At 47.4% G+C, this 16,042-nt stretch overlaps 1 protein-coding gene across 2 annotated transcripts in view; it reads right to left on the bottom strand.

The window, feature by feature from the left end:
* OPA1 (OPA1 mitochondrial dynamin like GTPase) overlaps positions 1-16,042 on the bottom strand; it is a 568,764-nt gene that overhangs the window by 412,219 nt on the left and 140,503 nt on the right. The window lies entirely within an intron of this gene.

Here is a 16,042-nt window from a genome sequence, read left to right as displayed (position 1 = left end):
GCTGTTTTAAACTATGATAGGTGATTGTCTGTTTTCTAATTGGTCTGGTGTCCTTTTTCTGATCTCTTATTTACTAGAGAGAGAGACCAAGTCATTGTGGATACATCATCATTCAAAACCTATTGAAACCAAGTCTTCTGACCCACTTCCACAGTCTAGCCTTGGGCATGAAATGCAAAACTGCTCTGTGTACAGATGGTGAGAAATTGCCTTTTTAACTCAAAGCAGCAAAGTGGACAGCCCTCCCCTACCTATCTGCTTATTGTGCCCAGGCTGTACTTTGTGGTACATACCAAATTAAAAGGTTTCAAAAATTTCTATGGGCAACGGGCAAGTCATACATCAAGAAACTTCTAGAGTTAACAGTAGAGATCATACAACCACAAATGCAAAGGACAGCAGGGGAGCAGAACAAACACAACCTGCTGTTAAGCTAATGTGTCTTGTGAACATGGACTCTGGAATGAGGCAAAGAAATCTATCAAACACTTAAAACAAAAATAAAACTTCAAGCCCAGCCAAGCAAATCTACAACTCAATATTTCAACTTGTTTCATGCTGAATAAGTTTGTATTATGTCACAGCTCACATGATGCATGGCTAAGTAGCAGTGTTATAAAAAATACTGTACATTTATGTATTTATGAATAGCAGATTTTGTGTACATTTTTATTGGCACAGAAATAAAACATACAACTCCCCAGTACAGAACACGCCCAATCTTTTCTTTGAATAACATGCAGTAAATAAGCAGAGCTGTGAAACTTCTAAACATTATACCCTAATTCACCCCTCTCCCCACCACCCCTTGACAGCCCCCGAACAGCATATATACTCGTATATAATCCCCAGACTGAAGTTTGCCTACCGGATTAGCATAGTATTAGCAAACAAACAGGTCGATACAGTAACGTGCGGTTAAAGATTCCCCGTCTGTAACGTGCTGGGAGCGCACAATACAGACGAGTAAGGCGATCCAGCGATAGTCTCCAGTTTCACGTGTCCTTAGCGCTTCCTAAAATAGACACATAACCCTTTCCGCACCCAGCATGTAAATGAACGAAAAAGCTGTATAATGAAGGAATTAGCTATTCCCCTCCGATACTGTAACGGGCGCTGATACTATCTCCTCAGTAACCCGCTGTTTTGCCGCGGCCTTAACGTGTTAGTTTACCGCCTCCCCCTAGTAGGTGTTAGTGTAGTAAAAAACATTGCTTACCTGCCCTGGTCCCGTCCGGTCTCCGGTCCAGCCCGTCCGGTCTCCGGTGTAGCCCCAGTCCGGTCCCCTCCTCCCGAAGCAAAAAAAAAAAACGAAAAAGTAGCAAGGCTCAGGCCTGCTACGGTAGTCCCTTCTCCCTTCCTCCCGATTTCGCCAAAATCGCACGGCCTCCCGAAATCGCACGGCCTTCTCCCTTCCTCCCGATTTCGCCAAAATCGCACGGCCTCCCTTCTCGACTTCCTCCCGATTTCGCCAAAATCGCACGGCCATTCATCCAGGCAGAGGGAGCCGACGACCGCCGGCTCCCTCTGCCTGGATGACCGCACAGCCCCCGCCGGAATGAATGCCCGTGCGATTTTGGCGCTCATGCCATGAGCGCCAAAATCGCACGGCCATTCGCCGGAATTGCACGGCCCCCGCCGGAATGAATGCCCGTGCGTCGTGACGTCACGGCAGTCACGTACTACTCGTTTGATACGGGTTTGACTAAGCAAACATAAATCACGCTTACTTGTTTCTGATTGGTCACGGCAGTCACCGGCTCCCTCTGCCTGGATGGACGCCAGTGCGAAATCGGGAGGAAGGGAGAAGGGCCTTGCTACTTTTTCGGTTTTTTTTTTTTTTGCTTCGGGAGGAGGGGACCGGACGGGGCTGCAGGAGACCGGACAGGGGCTGGACCGGAGACCGGACGGGACCAGGGTAGGTAAGCAATGTTTTTTACTACACTAACACCTACTAGGGGGAGGCGGTAAACATATTTTTGGTTTTCTGTTTTTTACACTTTTTTACACTTCCTGGTGCCTGTCATTTCAAATGTCATTTGAAATGACATTTGAAATGACATTTGAAATGACAGGTACCAGCGCACCCAGGTTACTGTATAGGTGCTGTACTCAGCTCGGCAGGGGAGAAGAAAAAACTGATACTTCACGCATATCCAGCATAGCTCTCTGCTTCAACGGCAGGGGAGAAGAAAAACAACCAATAAGGGCTGTATAACATAGTCTGGGTTAAAACAAATAAGCATGGGTGTAGCTTGCTTATTGCGGCGGTTACTACCCCTACTACCCCCTAACTAATCAAGCTAGATATTTCACTTGGATGCAGCTCCATCACTGCTCTCTACATTAATGGTGGGGGAGGAAGGGAAATAGAACCAAGAGCTAAAAGAAACAGATAAGTATGAGAGAAAAAATGTGTGAAGCTTGCTGGGCAGACTGGATGGGCCGTTTGGTCTTCTTCTGCCGTCATTTCTATGTTTCTATGTAAAATGGGTTGCGCGGGCATAACCCTTCCCTATCGCTTCACAGCCGCGGCATGCATTTGCATGCAATTAGAAGAGAGTATCAGGCGCTAGGTCTAGAGAACTGTGCATGCGGGGAGGAAGGGTGCACCTGACACTGCCGCACTGTTTCTACCGCGGCCTTACTGTATCGATCTGAAACTTGTATATAACAAAGAGAAACAGCAGCTCTCCTGCACAGTATAACAAAGACTATCCAAGAAAACATTCGTTATCACTTTTACACCTTAAATTTACTACGGATATCACTGGGTAGTTCTTGGGACTCCAAACCCGAAGAAAAGGCTGAGAGGACTTCCGAGGTTGAAGTAACCAGGACCTATAGTCCAAAATCAGTAACAATACTAGCTCTGAATGTCAAAAAGCAACAGTAGGAGACTCTGGGGAAATCCATTTCACCAATATACACTTCTTAGCAACTGCTAGACCCTTATTAATAAAGTATAAACTACCCAGTGTCCCACATAAATCCATCAATTCCACACCCAAAAGGCATACAGACGCCTTACAGGTAATATTAACGAAGTCAACTTACAGACTATAGCCTTCCAAAAGGTATTTACCTTTGTACACTCCAATATGTATGAAGGTAGCATCCGGCATAGCACATTTAAGACAGGTAACGGAAAGGAAAAATTGGTTCTTACCTGATAATTTTCGTTCCTGTAATACCACTGATCAGTCCAGACCAGTAGGTTATTCATTCCTTCCAGCAGATGGAGTCAGAGAACAAAACTTTGAGGCACTGCTTCTTAATTGAGAGTGCCACCTGCAGGACCTCAGTATTGACCTGTACCCAAGACAAGATACTTTAGAAACCCCTTCACACAGACAATCGGGCAGATACAGTAAAGTCCGTGGGAGAGCGCGCGATTCTCTATTCAAATGAGGCCCGGCAGTAAAAACAGGCAAAAGGAGGCACCAGGGACACTAGCGCGCCCCTAGCGCCTCCTTTTGGACCGGAGCGGCGGCTGTCGGTGGGTTTGACAGCCGATGCTCAATTTTTCTGGCTTCGGTTCTCGAGTCCGCCTACAGCCACGGCCTCGGAAACCGGACGCCGGCAAAATTGAGCGTCCGGTTTTCGACCCAACAGCCACAGGCAGACTTCACATTTTTTTTTTTTTACTTTTCGAAACTTTCAGGACCTCAGACTTAATATCGCCATGATATTAAGTCGGAAGGTGCACAGAAAAGCTTTTCTGTGCACTTTCCTTTGGGTAGGCGCTAATTTCTGAAAGCAAAATGTGCGGCTTGGCTGCACATTTTGTTTTCTGAATCGCGTGGGAATACCTAATAGGGCCATCAACATGCATTTGCATGTTGCGTGCGCTATTAGGTTCGGCGGGTTGGACGCGCGTTTTCAGCCCCTTACTGAATAAGGGGTAAAGCTAGCGCGTCGAAAACGCTTGTCCAATGGCGGGTTAACAGTGCGCTCCGATGTTAACCCGCCACTGGACATGTTTTCCGATGGAGCGCACTGTACTGTATCAGCCTGATAGGGGAATTAAAGGGTGGATTCCCCTGAACTATAAACCTTGTTCATCAAGAACCAAACAAGACAAGGAAGTGAATCCTGTAACTGCCCTCTAAGAGAAAAATTCTTTATTAAAACAGAAAAATTCTGTACTAAGCAGCAAAACTTTGCAGAAAATCAGTCTTTCGGCATCAAACGGGAGGGCCTTTGGACTGATCTGTGGTATTACAGGAACGAAAATTAGCAGGTAAGAACCAATTTTCCTTTCCTGAACATACCCAGATCAGTCCAGACCAGTGGGATGCACCCAAGCACCCCTAAACCGGGTGGGCCCCCGAAAAACCTGCACACAGGACACTCTCTGAAGGATGGCTCATCCTGCGCCCTGACTTCCAGACGATAATGCGTGGTAAAGGTATGAATTGAGGACCACAGTGCTGCCCTACAAATCTCCTGTGGAGACAGAAGTTGACACACCCGCAAACCGACAGGAATTTGTCGTCCCTTACAGATGTAAGCCAAACAAATGGCTTCCCTAAGCCAACGAGACATGGTAGCCTTAGAGGCTTTGTCCTCTTTCTTTGGTCCACTGAAGAGCACAAACAGATCATCTGAGCAACGAAAAGGATTAGCAACCTACAAATATCAAAGTGGCATCCGCCACACATCCAGAAGATGTAATTCTCTATCCTGAGGAGAATCTTTTGACCACTCTGGAAAACCCGGAAGATCTACCATCTGATTAACATGAAAGGCAGACACTACCTTAGGAACAAAGGAAGGCACTGTTTCAATGAGATTCCATTCCCGGAAATCCGCAAAAACGGATCCCTACATGACAGCCTGAAGTTCAGAAATCCTTCAAGCTGAACAAATAGCTACCAAAAGGACCGCTTTCAGAGTCAAATCCTTCAGGTTGGCCCTTCTCAAGAGTTGAAAGGGGGGTCCAAAAGGACATGAAGTACTAGGTTGAGACTCCAATTTGGTCAGATCTTTCGCACTGGAGGACATAACAGCTTATCCCCTTTGAGGAACCTTACCACAACCGGATGAACAGAACCTGAAACCTGTCTCTAAGCGCACCCAAGGCAGCCACCTGCACACGAAGTGCGTTGTAAGCCAAACCCTTGGACAACCCCTGCTGCAGGAAATCCAGCATAAGTGACATCTCCACAGCCAGAGGATCTAGACAACGCTGAAGACACCAAACAGTTTCCAGATCCTAATATATGCCATAGAGGTTGCCGGTCTTCTGGATTGAAGAAGAGTGGAGATGACCTATTCGGAGTAACCCTTCAATCAAAGTCTCCGCCTCTCCAAAGCCAAGCCACGAGACAAAAGCGATCCTCCCGATCTGAAAATATGGGACCCTGACGTAACAGGTCTGGAAGATGAGTCAGACTGAGAGGACCAACCACTGCAAGTTGCACCAGATCTGCGAACCACGGTCTCAGCGGCCACTCGGGTGCCAATAGAACTACGGTCCCGGGATGCGATTCTATGCACCTGAGGACCCAACCTATGAGAAGCCAAGGAGGAAAGATATACAGAAGAATTCCAGTCAGCCAAGGGCACACCAGAGCATCGAGGCCAACCAAACAGAGTTCCTTTCGGCGACTAAAGAATCTCTCTGTCTTGGAGTTGAGCCACGTCACCATAAGATCGAATTGGGGAGTGTCCCACATCGCACAGATGTGGTTCCATGCCTCCGGAGATAACTCCCACCCCCCAGCATCCAATTGCTGCCTGCTGAGGAAGTCTGCCTACTTGTTGATCTACTCCCACTACGTGCAATGTGGCTAGGCCTGTGAGATGATGCTCTGCCCAGGCAAATAATCTCCGGGTCAGGCGCACAACTCTTCATGTTGCTGTGCCGATTGGGACTTCCCTTGAGGCAATTGATGGATCAGAACTTCTCCTCTGGTCACCACAGACCTTGCGCTGACTGGCCCAAGCACATTGCTCCCCAGCCAGAGAGGCTTGCATCCATGGAGACCACCATCCCCCTTCTCTAAATTGGGACGAGACAGCCACCACGAGAGACTGGACCTGGACTCCCGAAGCAAAGGCAAGGGAAGATGAAACTCCTCCGAGCAGGGACGCCACCTGGATAATAGCATGTGTTGCAGTGTTCTCATGGGCACGAATGCCCGTGGGACCAAGTCCAACATGGATAACATTGACTCCAGGACCTGTAAATAATCCCACATTTTGGGCACCTCCAGATGAAGACGCTTGACCTGAGACTGCAACTTCGACACCCGGTCCGCTGCCAGAAAAGCCCTGCCTCGCTGAGTGTCAAAGTGGGCCTCTAAGTAAACCAGCGACTGAGTTGGCTCCAACTGACTATTGTGCATATTGATAATCCAACCGAGAAAACGTAACGTGGACATAACTCTTCAGATGGACTTCTCGCATTCCTCCCTGGACTTCGCTCGAACCAACCAATTGTTCAGATATGGGTGGACCAAAATTCCCTCCTGGTGAAGAGCTGCAGCCACCACCACCTTGGTGAATGTGTGGGGCGCCATCACCAAGTCGATTGGGAGGGCTCTGAACTGAAAAGGTTGACAACACTTGGAAGCGAAGAAACTTCTGATGTTCCTGTCAAATGGGGATGTGCAAGTATGCTTCCATCAGGTCTAAGGAGGCGAGAAATTCTCCTTTGTGGACCGCTACCATCACAGAATGCACCACCTCCATGCGATGGTGCAAGGAAGAGGGATTCAGTTTTGTTAGGAACTGGGGAACCTTTTGGGGAAGGGGGGAGTCTCTTCCGAAGGGATGGGCTCCACCTTAACCAGGGTGGAACCAGACTGCTGGCACTAACCTTTAAAAAGGAGATAGAGCAGCTTTTAAACTAGAACAAAGGGGAAAGCAGACAGTCGCTCAGCAGCACATGGTTCGGAGAGAGGTATCTTCAAAGGATGCTAATGATGCATCAGAATTAGGGCATCCCGACAGTGAGGTTCCAATAATTAGAAAAATAGTCCAAGTGCCTGTAACTAAAAACTCACCTGAGCTAAAAAATTCTAACTTATCCCTATCAATTAAAAAGCAGAATGAAAATACAAACAAACAACGAACTTTGAAATGTTTGTATGCTAATGCCAGAAGTCTAAGAAGTAAGATGGGAGAATTAGAATGTATAGCAGTGAATGATGACATAGACTTAATTGGCATCTCAGAGACATGGTGGAAAGAGGATAAGCAATGGGACAGTGCTATACCGGGGTACAAATTATATCGCAATGACAGAGTGACAGAGAGGAGCACCCAGGAGGAGATGTGGCGCTTTATGCCCGGGATGGCATAGAGTCCAATAGGATAAACATCCTGCATGAGACTAAATACAAAATTGAATCTTTATGGGTAGAAATCCCTTGTGTGTCGGGGAAAACTATAGTGATAGGGGTATACTACCGTCCACCTGGTCAAGATTGTGAGACGGACAGTGAAATGGTAAGAGAAATTAGGGAAGCTAACCAAATTGGTAGTGCGGTAATAATGGAAGACTTCAATTACCCCAATATTGACTGGGTAAATGTATCATTGGGACACGCTAGAGAGGTAACATTCCTGGATGGAATAAATGATAGCTTTATGGAGCAATTGGTTCAGGAACCGACGCAAGAGGGAGCAATTTTAGATCTAATTCTCAGTGGAGCACAGGACTTGGTGAGAGAGGTAACGGTGGTGGGGCCGCTTGGCAATAGTGATCATAATATGATCAAATTTGATTTAATGACTGGAAAAGGAACAGTGTGCAAATCCAAGGCTCTCGTGCTAAACTTTCAAAAGGGAAACTTTGATAAAATAAGAAAAATTGTTAGAAAAAAACTGAAAGGAGCAGCTACAAAAGTAAAAAATGTCCAAGAGGCGTGGTGATTGTTAAAAAAAAAAAATCATTCTAGAAGCACTGTCTAGATGTATTCCACACATTACGAAAGGTGGAAAGAAGGCAAAACAATTACCGGCATGGTTAAAAGGGGAGGTGAAAGAAGCTATTTTAGCCAAAAGATCTTCATTCAAAAATTGGAAGAAGGAACCAACAGAAGAAAATAGGATAATGCATAAACGTTGGCAAGTTAAATGTAAGACATTGATAAGACAGGCTAAGAGAGAATTTGAAAAGAAGTTGGCTGTAGAGGCAAAATCTCACAGTAAAAACTTTAAAAAAATATATCTGAAACAGAAAGCCTGTGAGGGAGTCAGTTGGACCGTTAGATGATAGAGGGGTTAAAGGGGCACTTAGAGAAGATAAGGCCATCGCGGAAAGATTAAATGATTTCTTTGCTTCGGTGTTTACTAAAGAGGATGTTGGGGAGGTACCCGTAATGGAGAAGGTTTTCATGGGTAATGATTCAGATGGACTGAATCAAATCACGGTGAACCTAGAAGATGTGGTAGGCCTGATTGACAAACTGAAGAGTAGTAAATCACCCGGACCGGATGGTATACAACCTAGAGTTCTGAAGGAACTAAAAAATGAAATTTCAGACCTATTAGTAAAAATTTGTAACCTATCATTAAAATCATCCATTGTACCTGAAGACTGGAGGATAGCAAATGTAACCCCAATATTTAAAAAGGGCTCCAGGGGCGATCCGGGAAACTACAGACAGGTTAGCCTGATTTCAGTGCCAGGAAAAATAGTGGAAAGTGTTCTAAACATCAAAATCACAGAACATATAGAAAGACATGGTTTAATGGAACAAAGTCAGCATGGCTTTACCCAGGGCAAGTCTTGCCTCACAAATCTGCTTCACTTTTTTGAAGGAGTTAATAAACATGTGGATAAAAGGGAACCGGTAGATAGTATACTTGGATTTTCACAAGGCGTTTGACAAAGTTCCTCATGAGAGGCCTCTAGGAAAAGTAAAAAGTCATGGAATAGGTGGCAATGTCCTTTTGTGGTTGCAAACTGGCTAAAAGACAGGAAACAGAGAGTAGGATTAAATGGACAATTTTTCTCAGTAGAAGGGAGTGGACAGTGGAGTGCCTCAGGGATCTGTATTGGGACCCTTACTTTTCAATATATTTATAAATGATCTGGAAAGAAATACGAGTGAGATAATCAAATTTGCAGATGACACAAAATTGTTCAGAGTAGTTAAATCACAAGCAGATTGTGATAAATTGCAGGAAGACCTTGGAAGACTGGAAAATTGGGCATCCAAATGGCAGATGAAATTTAATGTGGATAAGTGCAAGGTGATGCATATAGGGAAAAATAACCCATGCTATAATTACACAATGTTGGGTTCCATATTAGGTGCTACAACCCAAGAAAGCGATCTAGGCGTCATAGTGGATAACACATTGAAATCGTCGGTTCAGTGTGCTGTGGCAGTCAAAAAAGCAAACAGAATGTTGGGAATTATTGGAAAGGGAATGGTGAATAATACACAAAATGTCATAATGCCTCTGTATCGCTCCATGGTGAGACCGCACCTTGAATACTGTGTACAATTCTGGTCGCCGCATCTCAAAAAAGATATACTTGCGATGGAGAAGGTACAGAGAAGGGCTACCAAAATGATAAGGGGAATGGAACAGCTCCTCTATGAGGAAAGACTAAAGAGGTTAGGACTTTTCAGCTTGGAGAAGAGACGGCTGAGGGGGGATATGATAGAGGTGTTTAAAATCATGAGAGGTCTAGAACAGGTAGATGTGAATCGGTTATTTACTCTTTTGGATAATAGAAAGACTAGGGGGCACTCCATGAAGTTAGCATGGGGCACATTTAAAACTAATCGGAGAAAGTTCTTTTTTACTCAACGCACAATTAAACTCTGGAATTTGTTGCCAGAGAATGTGGTTCGTGCAGTTAGTATAGCTGTGTTTAAAAAAGGATTGGATAAGTTCTTGGAGAAGTCCATTACCTGCTATTGAGTTCACTTAGGGAATAGCAACTGCCATTAGCAATGGTAACATGGAATAGACTTAGTTTTTGGGTACTTGCCAGGTTCTTATGGCCTGGATTGGCCACTGTTAGAAACAGGATGCTGGGCTTGATGGACCCTTGGCCTGACCCAGTATGGCATTTTCTTATGTTCTTATATTGTTAACTGATTCATTTATCTTCTGCAAATCGAGAATGGGCTGAAAGGAGCCCTCCTTTTTCGGCACCACAAAGTAAAATGAATACCTTCCCTGACCCTTCTCCTCCAGAGGGACAGGAACAATGGCCTTTACGGCGAGTAGCCTTTGCAGCATCCCCAACACTGCCTCCCACAAGAGACCACATGGGACTCCACAAAGGACTCCCGAGGCGGGCACAAAAAATCTAGAGCATAGCCCTTTCATATCACCTCCAGCACTCAATGGTCTGAGGTAATCTTTTCCCACTCTTTGTAGAAGCTGGACAATCTGCCTCCTACAGCTTCTACGGAGGAGAGGGGACCACTGGCTTTACTGGGCTGATTTTCCATTCCCAGTGCTCTGCCTAATGCTGACTCTGCCTGACCTGCATAGTCCACGAAAGGACTGTTGGCGCCCGCCGTCCTATTTCGAATCAGAAACAGACGAGGATATGCCGGAACGAAACCAACAGGAATCCCAAAAATAAGCCCGAGAAGGAAACACCTTCTTACTGGGCTTCCTGTCCTCCGGCAATCTATTCCCCTTGGACTCCCCCAGGACCTTCATCAACTGATCCAGGTCAACTCCAAATAACAGCTTCCCCTTAAAGGGAAGATTACAGAGATGGACCTCGGACGATAAATCAGCCGACCAGTTACATAATCACAGAAGCCTACGAGCTGCTACCGAAGAGACCATGCAGTGAGCAGACATACGCACCAAATCATACAAAGCTTCTGCCACGTAGGCTATGCCTGCCTCCAGACGCGCGGCCTGCAATGTGCCGCAGCCGCCGTGGATGTTGGCGTTGGGCCCCTCTGATGAACTCAACAGACAGGCCCTTTGCATTAAACTGGCACCTCCAGCTTATGATCCTTCAGGGCCACTGCCCCGGCCACCGGGATCATTCACTTTTTAGTTACCGCCGAGATGGCCTCATCCACCTTCGGGATCCTCAACAATTCTAGAGAGTCCGCCATTAAGGGATAAAGCTCAGCCATCGCTCTGCCCACCATCAGGCCAGCATCCAGGGAGTCCCGCTCCTGGTTCACCAGCTTTTGGATCTTCTTGGGCAACAGAAAAGTGCTAGGGGGTCCCCTCAGCCCATCCAGGACTCCTGAGTGACCTTCACTCCTAATTCCTCCAGCACCTTTGGGATGAGGTGGCGCAGTTCATTCCTTTTAAACAGACGCACTATCTGCGAATCGTCTCCCTCTAGGACCGGGAACTCATCAGGATCAGGGACATGTTTTGCCCTGTCTGCATCAGGGGTTGGGCAGTGCATCCAAGTCAGCGCCTGCATCAAGGGGGTCCAATTAGAACTGATCTGAGTCCTCACCATCTCTGGAACCAGCCTCTGCAGCCACATGGCGCAAACCCAGGTGCTGAAGAATATCGCCAGTCCCCCAAGAAGCCACTTTACTTTTTAGTTGTGGGCAACCCTCTGCCCGCCTTCTTCCTCTGTTTCTCCTAGTCAGGTAGGCCTTATGGAGAAGGAGAATAAAATCCAGGGAAAAATCCCCCGATTCATCTTCCCCCGAACCCGGAGGGCTGTCAGTTGCCTCCCCCACCTGTTGCATCCTGCCTGACCGGGGAAAGAGTGGGGGGAGAAATGTCTGATCGCCCTGTGGTCTCCTACACTGCCTCCCCGGTGGCAATGGGAACAGACCCTTCTGACCTCCTGCTGCAATTTCCTGCGCATCTCGAGGGGCTTTCCTGCCCCGAAATGCATGCCGGGCAGAGGAAACGCGAGTTCAGACCTGCTGCAACCGCACCACATGCATGGCAGGCGGCCATTTTAGTTTTTTGGTGCCGTGTTTCTGAATTGTACCCCGCAGCACACCCCCACGAGGTCTACCATGCAGCAATGTGCACCGGACCCGGGCCCACTGAGCCGCCGGCGGGAATGGATGCAATCCCCGCCAGGGAGTTCCCAAGGACAAGGGCAGAATCCAGTTGGCCTCACCAGAGCACAGGACTACTCAAGGAACAAGGCACTGTGGCACCCTCCCAGCACTAGCGTCGCAATAGACTGTGAACCCCTGGAGCCCCGGGTTAATAGTCAGGCGATCGCCACTCAGTCCTGCACCTCCCAGCCCTGGTGGACAGCTCCTGCTGAGTAGGACTTCCCCGCCAAAGTTCCTGCTAAGCTCTGCTCTTCTGCTTCTTGTACACTGTTTTTTGTTTTTTTTTTAAACAAGGAACTTAAAGAAAATTAATTAAGCGGGTACCTCCCTGTCCAGAGGAAGAAGGCCGAGGGAGCCAGGACTCCTGTCTATCGGACCATCTGGTACGCTGCGGGTGAACTCAGTCAGGGGTATCCAACCCCTCGATGGCCCACGGAGATGCCTAGCACCTCAGGGAGCGTCCGTGATCTGAAACCTAAAACTACTGTAAAATAAAAAAAAATGTCCTTTTTTTTTTCTTGTTTTAACTAACATATATCCTGCAGGTGCAGCTCTGCTGGAGTCAGAGAAATACTGAGGTCCTGCAGATGGCACACTCAGTTAAGAAGCAGTGCCTCAAAGTTTTGTTCTCCGACTCCATCTGCCAGAAGGGATGAATAACCCACTGGTCTGGACTGATCTGGGTATGTTCAGGAATCAACAATACCCATTCGAAATGCTTGCAAAGGGGAGAACATTGTTCAGTACAGAACTTGTAAGTGTTGATCTCGCAAAGCTGTGGACACCATGTCTTTATAGGCCTGAACAGAGCTCTCCAGAACATCTGGAGTGTTCAACTCCTCCTCAATATCAACTCTCCATTTAGCCATTAAAGGTTCTACACTAAGTAGCTCTGTATCTTTTTGTAGAAAACAGTACATATGTGACAGTTTAACATGTTTAGTATGAAAAATACATAGTAATCACTGAAAAGCAGATGTAAAAGGCATCCCCAGGGCAGGCAATAATCGACTTTAACATACTCCATAATTGGTTACAGGCCAAGAAATCACATTGTTGGAAGCCCAGTGATGTCTGATGTATAGAGCCACTCTGGGGGTCCAAAAAACAACTTAAGAGTATCAATGCCCCTTTACTGCAAAACATGAAACATCTAGAGACCATCCCAGGACGGAAATCCAGATTTCCACATAAGTAGCCAGAGAAAAAAGTCCCATGGCAAGCATAATTGCTGTCAACTCTCTCCACACTTGCCGCATACTACTCACTACAATATTAGAACGTATAAGCAGTGGCAGCTTCTCCCCCCCCCCCCACCGGGCACATACCTCAAATCCAATGGGTCTGTGAGTGTTTGTTGAAGGGTAATATCTGCATAGATATTAGTCCTTCCTATACAATCTCCCACAGCTCTCTGTAAACAACCCACATAATTGCGGAAATGTGGAAATCCCCACTCGCCCTCTGTTATGGGGATAATCATTTTAGTAATAGCCACTGGAGCTCTTTCCCCCACCAAATAAAATTAGAACACATTTGTTGCAATGCCTTAAGATCCCTCCTCTTTAACATAAAGGGGAACATTTGCAGAATGTACAATAATTTAGGGAGTAGGGTCATCTTAATTAGAGCTATTCTACCAAGTATATTCAGCAGTAGAGACATCCAAGTTTGCATCTTAACTTTAAAAGTGGCTATAATTGGGTCTACATTACTATCATACCATTTTCCTAAGTCTCTGTGAAGATAAATCCCTAAATATTTCAGTTGAGACTTAGCCCATTGCAATGGGAAATCTGCCCAAGTGTCTTCCAATCCCTCAATCCAGAGCCAAGGCCTCTGATTTATCGGTTTTAATCTTAAAGCCCGAAAAACGACCATAGCGGGCAAACATTTCCAAAATGGTTCCCAAATGTTGCTTAGCATCCGGGAAAAAAAGCAAAATATCATCGGTGAACAAAAATATCACGGGTAGCTCTATAGCGCCAATCAGTCAATTTCTCAGGAAAAGGTTGACAGATACTTAGATATGACTCCATTACCATGCTTAACAGAGGAAGCTCGGACTGCTTTGGATGCTGAGATTTCTACTGCGGAAATCCTTAATACCATTACATCGCTTAAACAGGGGAAATCGCCAGGACCCGATGGCATAACTGCCAAGTTTTATAAATTGTTTTGCGAAAGATCACGTGACACCTAGACGGGAGAGGATGTGATCCCCTGTCGCGGAGCTCGGGCCTATGATCCCCGACCCATCCCACCGCATCTGAGCTCGCTTTAGCACTCGGGTAACCGGCGGTTCATTTGTTGAACTTTCTCTCCGCTGAACGGGCTGTCAATGGCGACGCGAGCCGGGAAAAAAGAAAAGGAAAAAGACAAAGAAAAAGAGCGGGCCCGCGCGCCTGACCCCAACCCGGAAGTAGGAGCGGACTCGTCCGAGGCCGGTATGCCCACGACTAGCACTGCTGCTGAGTTAACAGCCGCGGTACTCGCGGCACTTACGCCGGAGCTTAAAAAAATTTCAGATCAATTGCAGGAAATTAATACCGGCATGGTGGCCTTTGATCGCCGGTTCGTCGAAATGGAGGCCCGGGTATCCGCGAATCAAGATGGCCTCCACGCGGCTCAGGAGGAGGTGGTGCAGCTGAAAGCGGCGGTGGCAAAACAGGCCCTCCGGATAGAGGATCTGGAAAACCGCTCGAGACGAGCAAATCTGCGGCTCGTGGGGCTGCCGGAGGGTCTGCCTGAAGCTCAGCTGCCTACTTTTCTCGAAGAATGGCTGCCGCAGGCTTTAAAGCTTACGGGTCTGCCGGGCCCTCTCCGAGTGGAGCGGGCACATCGCCTGGGCCCTAAACGGGAGGGGCAGACGAAACCGAGGGTCATAATTGCAAAGATCCTGAATTACTCCCACAAAGCAGCGATCATCAGGGCTTTTCAGAAGGGAAATAAGCCTAGCTATGAGAACCACCAGATTTTAATTTTTCAGGATTTCTCATATGAGGTATCCCAACAACGGAAGTTACTGGCGCCTTTTTGCACGCAGCTTTACCAAAGGGGCATCCGTGCTGTACTAGTTTACCCGGCGAAGATGAGGATACAGACGGCAGAGGGGGTTCGGTGGATCACTGACGTGGACGCAGCGCGGCGATATCTGCAAGCCTTACCCCCGCAGTGTCCCAATTTCCTGAATTGGAGGGCCGCGGTGCTTTCACTGCACTTCGTGGGGCCTGATATCTGGCTGGGGTCTGGGTTTCTACACCCTTGGTTGTTCCACACCCACTGCGGCTGGGATGACCCACCACATCTATTCCTCTGGGAGTCCGGGGGGTGATTCCTATGACCCCTTGGGCCGGGCATACGTTTTGAGGGTGCCTGTGCCCTGTTAAGGATATACTGCCTCATCGGAGCCTCATGAGTCGGGCGTTGGAAAAGGGAAAAGCAGAATATGCAGTGACTTACTGGCTGTGTTATTTGACTTTTGGTGTTGCGAACGCGGTTTGGCTGGTTGCCTATCTTAATGCTCACAATATGTTGTTTTTGTGTTGTTCAGAATTGTTTCCTGGGGGTTGGGTGGGGAAATGGGACCGAGCTAGTTCATTGTGATCTCCACTCACTATCCACGGATGGTGAGTCTGGGGGTGTTTGGTCAGAGGGGTTGGGAGGGGGGGATTTGGGTGGAGGAGGGATTGGGGAGCGGGGGGGTGGGTCCAAGGGGGGGGAGGGAGACCTGGTTTGGGTTCACGGGGGACCCTATATATCTTTCCAGACATTCAGGCTTCTGGTTTCCAGGGGGAGGGGCTAGGCTGGGAGGCCCCTTGCTCCAAATGTTTTGCTGTGTACTGTGTTTCACTTACTTCACAATCTTTGAGCCACCATGAGTACTAGCACTTTTCGCTATTATTCCTGGAATGTAGGGGGCATTAACTCTCCTATGAAACGCACCAAGATTTTGCAGGCCTTACAAAGGAAGAAGGCCGAGGTGGCCTTTTTGCAGGAAACCCACTTATTGGACGTGGAGCATGAGAAGTTGCGGCAGCGCTGGGTGGGCTCCG

The sequence above is a fragment of the Rhinatrema bivittatum genome, chromosome 9, assembly GCF_901001135.1.
Source record: "Rhinatrema bivittatum chromosome 9, aRhiBiv1.1, whole genome shotgun sequence".
Lineage (NCBI taxonomy): Eukaryota > Metazoa > Chordata > Amphibia > Gymnophiona > Rhinatrematidae > Rhinatrema > Rhinatrema bivittatum.
This window is presented reverse-complemented; position numbering and strand designations above follow the sequence as displayed.